General features: G+C 44.6%; 1 long non-coding RNA gene across 1 annotated transcript; it reads left to right on the forward strand.

Moving 5' to 3' along the window:
* Positions 1-2966: 2966 nt before the first annotated feature.
* LOC129622534 (uncharacterized) lies at positions 2967-8621 on the forward strand. Its single transcript, XR_008700044.1, has 3 exons — positions 2967-3653; positions 7302-7484; positions 8459-8621. It is a non-coding gene; the product is annotated as an uncharacterized LOC129622534 (long non-coding RNA).
* The last annotated feature ends 1757 nt before the right edge of the window (positions 8622-10378 follow it).

Raw genomic sequence — 10378 nt, forward strand, 5'->3', positions numbered from 1 at the left:
AGCATGTTCACCATGTCTCTAATTATTGTTTAAAACACCATTTTTATTTATTTATTTGTGAATGCATGCATGCTGCACTGTGTGGCTGGCTTGCAGGATCTTAGTTCCCTGACCAGGGACTGAACTTGCACCCTCGGCAGTGAAAGCAGAGTCCTAATCACTGGACTGCCAGGGAATTCCCTGTATTTGTTTTTATTTTTTTCAGCTTTATGGAGGTGAAAGTGAAAGTTTTAGGTGCTCAGTCATGTCCGACTCTTTGTGACTCTATGGACTGTAGCCCGCCAGGCTCCTCTGTCCATAGGATTCTCCAGGCAAGAATACTAGAGTGGTTAGCCATTCCCTTCTCCAGAGTATCTTCGCAACCCAGGGATCGAACCTGGATCTCCTGTGTTGCAGGCAGATTCTTTACTGTGTCACCAAGGAAGCCCCTGATTGACAAATAAAAGATACGTATATGTAAGGTATACAAGGTGATACTTTGATATATGTAACATTGTGAGATGACTACCACAATCAAGTTATTAACACTTCTGTGACCTTAGGTTGTTATCATTTGTGTGTGTGTGTGTGCGCCTGTGCACCTGTGCCCTTAGAAGATTTGACTTAAGATCTATCCTTTCGCAAATTTCCAGTATGATACAGTATTGTCCATGGTCATCATCTTGTGCTGTAGGTTAGATCTCCAGGATTTATTCATCCCGCATGACTGACACTTTGTGTCTTTGATCATCATCTCTTAGTTCCCAACCTCCCTCTGGGCCCCAGTAAACATCATTTTTCAAGGTGGATATTTTACCTTCGATTGTAACATAATTTATTTAACCAGTTCTCTCATGGTGGACAAGAATTCTTTTCAAGTTCTTCTTCTGTGCAAATAACACCACGATAAACTTCCTTATAGAAAATCCTTCTCCGTCTTGTTGATGAATCTAGGGTCAACTCTGAAAGTGAAATGACTGAGTCCAAGTGTTGAATCACACTGCCAACTAGCTTTCCATAAAGTTTGTACCAATTTATATCATATAAGAACATGCAATGTGTGTCTTGAATATGTTTATTAACCTTTGCCAGGAAGAAATAGCAGTTGTACCTTGTTTTAGTCTCTCTTCCTTGATTACAGCAGTGATTGAAGAGGTGGTGGTGTCCGGGTCAGCCTGTGGGGAGGCTTGAATGTTCTTGCTACCAGGGATAAACACCTTGCTCTATTTGAGGGACATTTTAGAGTAAGTCCATTTAGATTCTGTGCTTTGGGTAAAAATCCAAGGATGTGTTTATGGATTTTTGTCTTGCTTCTTCCTTGCCAGCAGAATGACCAGCGACAATATACGTGTCTAAAAGGGGACCTCCTGTGATTTCCATTTGACTTAAGAAATAATTGTCATATGCAAATCCATGAAGCCCAAAGTAGACTTTTTTTTTTTTTTAAAGCTGACTTCATATAGAGTAAGTTACCCTGAGCAGATTATGTTCTTAGTTCAGACTAATTGTTTGTGAGTTGGGTATCCTGGAGGATGTTTTGTCCACATCTGTAGTCAGGCAGCATTAAACCAGGCATGGGAAACACATCACTGCAGAAACAGGGAACCTCAGAGGCATGGCTGAAAGGTCAGAAGGAAAATGCAGGCTTGTAACCTACTTGCAGAACTAAATGAGGGGACAAAAGCAGAAGCAATGAATTCATTTCTCTGGGAGCTCATTGATGAATCTTTACCCTGAACTTTCCCAGTCTCTTCCTTTGTTTCAAGTCCAATGTTCATTGTGTTTTGCATACCTAATTAATTACAGCATGCATTTCCTTACCTTGCCAAGGGTGCATAATTGATCATGCTGGGCTCCGGAAACCATCTTTGGTAAGTTTTTTGAGATCATGCAAATTGACTTGCCACCAGCGATGCAATTCAATGATGGAATCCAGGAGGCCTATGAGAAGCTTTGGAAGTGTACTTTCCTTTACTTGGAGACTGATGAAATCTCCAAGGGATTAGGTAGGCATTTTGCTGATAGTTGAAATAATGAAGCAGTATGTGGTGTATTTGAAATTTCTGAGAGTAAGTTCACACCTTGCTACAGATGTGGGTCATTGAACTAGATGGCTTCTGTGGGAGTGCTCACACATCCCTGTCACAAGGCAGCCCAGACAGCTCACTTTCCTTCTTGAGACCCCATCTCTGCAAGGCTGCTCCCAACGGAGAGCCTGGACCCAGGCTTGGGACACACAACCAGGGCACCAAAAAATGAAGAAAGTTTGATTTCATGGGCTTATTCAGAATTGTTCAATCTTAGAAAACTAGGAAAGGCTATTTTGACTTTCTTGTTGTATGTTTTGTGTTCAGATTTAGAGTGTGTTTTGAATGACGGATGTGGGTAAGGACGGGGAACAGGATACCATGATCTTTTCAGAGCTTAGGGTCACCAAAGGACTCAGCAGGACTCAGTGTCAGCTAGAGGATTCTGTGCAGGATGAGATGACCAGTAAGGTGCCGGGAGCCAGCATATTGCATATTGAGTGCATATTGCATATTGAGTGCAGCACTTTCCACAGCACAATCTTTCAGGATCTGGAATAGCTCAACTAGAATTCTATCACTGCCGGAAGCCAGCGTGAGGCACTCCACCCATGACAAAGGTCATGAGGAAGGAGGCTCGGCATACGCAAAGGCAGGATCGAGCCTCAGGAGTCCCCCCTGGAAATTCTCGAGCATCTACCCCCAAAACCAGAGTCTGCCAACTTTCTGCTTTGCGCTTTCACCTACACCTCTGACTTTATGGGGGGCTGTCCCCCACTACCTCTCTCTGAAAAAAGAGTTAGCTTACAGCTCCGGTTAATAATTCCTGGGTGTGACAGTGTTTCAACCTACAAACTCCTTTGGAAATCCTCTAGCCTGCCTGAATAGGTTTTTCCGGCCACATGTGATTGTTCAGAGCCTCCCAACTGTGAGAGGCAGGAGATGTTCTAAACTGCCTAAACACAGATTCCTCTGAGTAGTTAAAAGATTGATTAGAAATTGTATTGGTGAAGGGTTTTTCACTTGTTGGGCCAATGTTTGCTGCTAAGTCTCCATACCCCTTACCTACTGTGTCCTTGGCAGTGTATTGATTGATATAATGGGTGTATAGAAATGTAAGTAGTAGCCTCAATGTTTGTAACCTTGGACCCTTGAGTTAATTCTTTTCTTGATTGAGCCCACCTCACCTTTGCCCTATAGGAATGCAGCTTTGTCCAGTGCTTTTTTGGAGGCTGGTGCCTGACTTTAGAATAATCACTTTTAGAGAAAAATAAGTTTCTTAAAATGTTAACAGGCCTCCTGGCCAGAAGATGATGTCAATCACCTGAACTTTTGCATATGATAAGTTTGAAAGCCTGGCTTCGATTAGAACCAGGAACTGCTGTCCTTGCATGACTCCACCCCTTCCCCCATTATCCTCTATGCATAACTTAAGGTATAAAAACTACTTTGGAAAATAAAGTGCGGGCCTTGGTCACCGAAACTTGGTCTCCCCATGTCGCTCTCTCTCTCAAATTCTGGCTGAGTCTCCATCTGGAGCACGGAACCTGCCATGCTTGCTAATTATGCCTGGGCTTCTAAGATCCGACTGGGGAGGCCTCAGTGTCTCCTCTCCTTTGGGAGAACGGAAGGACGCCTGCGGCCTACGTAAGTGGTGCAAACTTCTTGTCTTGAAGTTTTATTGGTCTCCTGCGTAAACCAAGCTACTCAGCCTCTTTTCTCCACTGAATTTTCCTACTGAGCTATCCTCATTCTATTACTCTTTATATCCTTAATTAACGTTTAATTAAGCAGTTGTTTCCTGATCCTCGCCTACGCCATCTCTCCTTCGAATACCCTGGATCAGCCGGGGCTGGACCCCGGCAGTAAGGCTATCTTTCCAGAACCTCACAGTGTAGGCTGTACAAGGCTGGAGTGTGAAAACTGTTTGAAATGCCTGTTACCGAATGCTGTGTGAGTGCATGCTCAGGTGTGTCTGATACTTTGCGACTCCATGGACTGCAGCCTATCAGGCTCTTCTGTCCATGGGATGCTCCAGGCAAGAATATTAGAGTGGGTTGTCACTTCCTATTCCAGGGAGTCTTCCTGACCCAGGGATTGAACCCAGGTCTTTTTCATCTCTTGCACTGCCAGGCAGATTCTTTATCACTGCACCACCTAGGACACCCCATCCAATGCTACAGAGCTCCCAAATGAAGCCTTCTTACTTTCTGTGGCTTTTCCAAATAAGGAGTCAGATTTTGTCAGTATAAATGTCAATGTAAATATGCATCTGGTTGTCAGGCCTGTTAGTGACTTACCCAGAGGGACTTTACCACCTCAGGTGGGTTCTTTCCAGTGCTGGAAACAGAATGAGATCAGGCCATGCTTTCCTCTTGTAATTGCTTTTCCATTTGGAGCATAATTTCAAAGATGTCTTGCTAGTTTTCAACAGTCCAGTTTGGAGGTATCAATGTAAAGGGATGTTCTTTGCATTTCTCTTTGGGTTTTCTGACTTGCTTGGGCCAGATGACTGTTTCATGGAAAATATCAGGCCTGTACAGGGCTACCAGATTATTAATGCTAGGATCAGCTGGTCACATTCTGTTTTGGTCCATGTGCATATGTCTTATGTCGAGGTTATTTAATACTTTACATCAATTGAAACCAAGGCTGAGCTGGGGAAATCTTTATGGAACCCAAGCGATTCACTCACAAAGGTCAGAATTACCTGTATTTAGCTGATTAGACCTCAAGGAAGAACGCTGAAATTAAGAGCTCACAACTAGTAAGTTCCCAGATGGCTGAAAACGATGGGTTATCACACCTCAGACAGGCAGCAAGAGACAGGCACACGGGGAGAAAAGACTAGGAGTGGGAGGATCCCATGCTGGGCTTGAGTGCTGAGCCTCTATCCTCTGGGCTGGAGGTCACAGGTCTGAGGCCCACCTGCCGCCTTCTGCCACAGACACATATTTTTGGCAGAATGTTTAAAAATCTTGGTTCAGTTGTCAACCTTATTTTAAAAGGTAGTGATTTCATATAAAATTCTGACTCTCAGTTGTTTTTGAAAAATAATTCCTGGTAACACAGCCTACATGTCCCCATAGCAACCAGTTCTGAAGCTGTCTGGGGACCACTCACTCTCAGTGTACCCCCAGAGCCCTTCTCACCCTGTACTGTGCCCCCTCCAGTTCCTGCACCCAGACTTGCTCCTCCACTACCTGCTCATCCTCTGAGTATCTGAGCTGTGACCTTCACTCTAAAGCAATGCCGTAAGTACCCATCTGGGCATATCTCAAGTCTTTTGTTTGGCTCAGGCCTCAGTTTTCCTACATGTACAATGAAGAATTGGATGAAAAAAGGGTCCAGAATCTCTCCAAACTCTCCCGTTTTTTGATGCTGGAATGATGTGAAATTTTAAAATGATTAGTTTGGGTCTATATGAAAATCCAATTCCATCTCTTTGACCTGGCAGAATTCAGAAATTCATGAAACACTTACAAAGCCATTTGTAATTTGACCTAGTGAGACCAAGCCTTCCAGTAACTTGAAAGATTCTGGGGAGAACGGAGGCGGGAGTTTTGCTGTGAGATTAGTGTCCACATTTTAAACCAGCCAGGCTGCTGCAGGGATGGGCTGTGGGCAGGTAGGCATCCTTGCTCTGTGCTGGTCTGCTGCATTCGTGTGAATCCAGCATGGGTCTAGTCAGCCTTGTAAGTTTTATAGGCCTGTTTCTTGGCCCAAATCCGGGTATCTTCTCTTCTAATTAGTTTCTGGGATGAAGGAACATTGGACCAGGAGTTCACTGGTCTGGATTACTGTCTTGAATCTGGTGTGGACTCACTGCTTCACCCTGCTCACATCCCTTTCTGTTTCCACCTCTAAGACTAGAAGAAATTTCTTTCAGCTCCAGGATCCGATGATCCCAAAGTTTATCCTGTGTTTCTATGGGGGACATCAAGGGAAGCCCCCGGAAGCTGCCGGGCCCCCCACAGACAGTCTATTGGGGGCAGGCCACAGGGCAGCAGGGGATCCTGAGTGAGGCATCATCACTGTGTCTAGAAACTTTTTATCTAGTGGGAAAGATAAAGAATATACTTAGGACTCTACCACGGGAGAGGAAATAAATGGCTTTCATCTCTTTCCACTATTTAAGGTCTTTCGTGTTCAACATCTGGGTTTTTTCAGCGAAGCAGAAAGAATTTAAAAAGAAATCCAGGAAAATAGGAAATTGAGTTAAATTTCTCCTATCAGATTGATTTTTCTAAAATGTAGATCTTATGGCATACTTAAAGATTTTCTGCCCCTGTGGGGTCCTGTATCAAGTTCAAGTTCTTTGCCTGGCCCTGTCCCATTTGGCATTGGAGAAGGCAGTGGCACCCCAGTCCAGTACTCTTGCCTGGAAAATCCCATGGATGGAGGAGCCTGGATGGGGTCACTAGGAGTCAGACACGACTGAGCGACTTCACTTTCACTTTTCACTTTCATGCATTGGAGAAGGAAATGGCAACCCACTCCAGTGTTCTTGCCTGGAGAATCCCAGGGACGGGGGAGCTTGGTGGGCTGCCGTCTGTGGGGTTGCACAGAGTCAGACACGACTGAAGCGACTTAGCGGCAGCAGCAGCAGTCCCCTTTGGCATGACAACCTTCTGTATCCTCACCAGGGAGAGGAGACCAGACTCTTGGCTACACCCTCCCCTCTACCTCGCTCTTCCGGCTGGACCTGCCCCACCCCTCTTTCTGCACAGACCTAGGAAGGTCTCCAGGAGCCCCACCCATGGGGAGGCTCCCCTGCTGACCACCCGCCAGCCCTGGGCATATCTGTTCTCCCCTCTGCTCCCTTGTAAGAGACCCATCCTGTTCTTGGCACACGCTGCCTGTGCTCAAGGCCCGCTTGCTCTGTGTGTTCTGTTCTTCAGTCTCTAGTCCAGACAGTTTAACCCCAGAGCTAGTATTTCGAGCTCCTGCCACTGGAACGTGAGCCTCGTGCACTTGGTGAATACCGTTGTGTGAATAAATGGAGTGAACGGATGAAACACAAGCTCAAGGAAATAGCGGTCCCCAGGCCAGGGCCACCAGCTCTCATATGGCATGCCTTCTCTCCTGCTTTCACCAACTTCTCCCTGGCCGGCTGGCATCCCCTCTGTCCTCTGGCAGGGTGATTGGCAAGCAGTCCCTCATCCAAGTCCTCCAGGACTGGTGTCCTTGCCAGTCTGAAAGGGACCTGATGTTTAAGGTTGTCTTTTTCAGATGCCTTAGCGTGTGACCAACTGATGAATTCCCTGAGGACGTTTGCTGTTTTCTCTCCTCTAGGTGCTTATTGTAGGGGAGAGCCAGACCGGTCACTTTGTCTTCCTTATCTGTAATAACCACAGCTGAACATCATTGGTCTGACCAGTTAGGGATGAAGGGCAGACTGGAGAAGGAGAAAGACTGGCCATGTACATCACATTTGAGACAACTGCAGTTTATCTGCTCTAACTACTAGGGTTAGAGGTTAGTGGTGTGTGGGTTTTTTTTTTTTTTCTTTTTAAAAATTTTATGTATTTATTTGTCTGAGTCAGTCTTTGTTGTAGCACACACAATCTTTAGGCTTCATCGCAGCATGTGAGATATAGTTCCCTAACCAGGGATTGAACCCAGGCCCCTGCTTTGGGAGCATGGAGTCTTAGCCACAGGAGCACCAGGGAAGTCCCTAACTACTTCTTACTGTGTGGCCAATATTGCCCAGAAGTCACTCAAGTACCTGTTTTAATGAATAGACAAGAACAATCTCTAGTAACTGTGTCAGTCAGAATTCTCCATAGAAATAAAACCCAGAGGAAAGCTGGTGGTTTAGATTGAGTGTAAGACCCACAGACTTGAGACCCATGAAGAGCCAAGCTTTTCGTTTGGTTTGAGTCCAAAGGCAAGAAAAACAAATGAAACCTTAGTCAAAGGCCCCCAGGTAGGAGTTTCCTTTTACTCAGCCCTTTTTGGTCCATTCAAGCCTTCAACTGATTAGATGAGGCCCACCCAGGGTAGGGAGGGCAATCTGCTTTATTCATATTCTGGTTTAAATGTTAATCTCATCCCAAAACACCACCACAGAAACTAAGTAATGTCAGACTCAATTTTGTAGCCCAGTCAGGTTGACACATGAAAGTCACCTTCACAGGAAAAAAATCAATAGATTTTTGCATAGCAAATAATTTTCACATGGATTATAGCACTTGAGCCTAATTTGTTCAGTTTTTCATTGTCTGAATGTTCTGAAATTTTATCTTCACCATGAGTGAAACAACTTCTTAGACCATTGAAAAGGGAGAGGGAAAAGGAGGGAGGGGTAAATGGTTAGGGGGATACATGCCTCTGTAAGGGATCCCTCCTTGTTTGCATGAGACTGTGAATCAGCTTTTCCTGGGATTAGCATTGGAAGATGGAGGGTACCCTGCTTTAATGAGCTTTAAGAGTCTGTGTTTCACCTTCAGGAACCAGAAATGAAGAAGCCTGGGGGACTTCCAGGAGATAATTGAGAGGAAGCAAGATAGATTTTATTCTGACACTGTGCTATTTCTAATACTGGTTTTGCTGAGAATAAGTCACTTAAATAATGGATTGATTAATTAATGATAGGTATAATTGAACATTGCTTCTGTGATCAAAATAAAGTACTGACCATGTATTATTTCCTGTGCTAGATATTTTATATGTTTTCTTAAAAAATTTTTTTTTACTTTGTTTTTTAATTGCAGGAACATTGCTTTACAATGTTGTGTTGGTTTCTGCCATACAACAATACAAATCAGCTATAATTATACAAATATGTTTTCTTATTCTAGCCAACCAGTCAACCTCCTGTCTTCAATTTTGTCTCCATTTTACAGTTGTTAAGACATTAAGACATTAAGTCACTTGTGCCAGATTGCAGGGCTGGTACATGTGGAGCTGAAACTGACATGTTGGTCATTCTCACCCTAGTGCCCACGCTCTCTGACCTTTGTGGTTCTCACCTTTGTGACATGCTGAGCAGTCATTCCTGGAGGGCCTCTTCATGGAGTCCCTCCCCTCCCCTGATATATCCACACCAATTTGGAAGGACTATTTTTTTGTTGTGATGAATGAAAATGGTTTGATGATTCTGTGTGTTACGCTGGGAAAAACATCTCCACCTGTAGCAAACATCCATTTTTTCCTCATCACAGTATTATTCTGAGACTGAGTAAAAAATGCAGGAGAGGGCAGGCAATTCTAGCCCACGACAATTTTCAATTTTAGAACACTTTTGCAAATAGTGTGAAGGAGGTACCTATTCCAAGTGGAAGAGACGAGAACATTTTGTTTATTCCAAACACACCTGGAAAAAAGAAAAAACCTCAGTTCTTATTTAAAGAGTTTACAAGGCTGCTGCTGTGGACTTAACCATCAAATCTGGGTGCCCACGTTGTGCCACTCGCAGGACCACACAACAAGGAGTTAGGGAGAGAAGGAAGGCTCTACCTTGGTGGGCAGTTAACTTGGAGGAGCTGGATGCCAGAAGCAGAAACCTATTCAGATGATCTGGGATAATGGGGTTTTGGGAAGAAAGCAGAGTTTGGCCAAGTCCCATGGGTGGATTGGGAACATTGGGAAAGTGCTGGAGCCTCCACCTCGAGTGGTTTCTACCATCTCCCTCTGCTCTACCCCACAGGTCCTCTCCATTCTTTTTTAAAAAGACTTTATTGAATTTGTTACAATATTGCTTCTGTTTTATGATACGGTTTTTCAGCCACAAGCCATATGGAATCTTAGCTCCCTGACCAGGAATCGAATCCACGCCCCGCTGCATTAGAAGGTGAAGTCAACCACTGGACTGCCAGGAAAGTCCCCATCCATTCCATTCTTTACAAAGATCCTTTCCTACTAACTAGTTGCCATGGCCACCACAGGGAGATGCATGTAAATGGAAATGTTCCAAAGGATGAAAATCTCCTTGAAAGTAGGGGGGAAGGAACATTCATTAATTTTCTGTGTAGCTTATATAATCTCTCCTTTTCAATTCTTACACAGTCCTGGGCTTGAATCCTACCTGCTACTGCATATGAGCTGACTTGGGCAAGTTCTTGTCACCCTTCTAAGTCTCAGTCCCCTCGGTTGTAAAATGCAGATGAAGGCTTCCAGCATACGTATCTGCTGAGAGGAATAAATGAAAGTGCCCTTGAAAAGAACTTAGGAGATACCTAATCAATAGTAGCTGCTATGCTTTTTATAGCTCTTTCTGTTTGCAGAAATGAACTGTGGGGTCCAGGGTGCTGGCTGGGTGGGCTGATGCAGACCGTGGTCTCCAGGGGCCTGGACTAGTTTGGGTGCGGTCTCCAATTGGGGAAACCAGGAGGGAAGGGGCCAAGGGAGAGAATGTGAGAGTGTAGCCG

The sequence above is a fragment of the Bubalus kerabau genome, chromosome 11 (assembly GCF_029407905.1).
Source record: "Bubalus kerabau isolate K-KA32 ecotype Philippines breed swamp buffalo chromosome 11, PCC_UOA_SB_1v2, whole genome shotgun sequence".
NCBI classification, from domain to species: domain Eukaryota; kingdom Metazoa; phylum Chordata; class Mammalia; order Artiodactyla; family Bovidae; genus Bubalus; species Bubalus kerabau.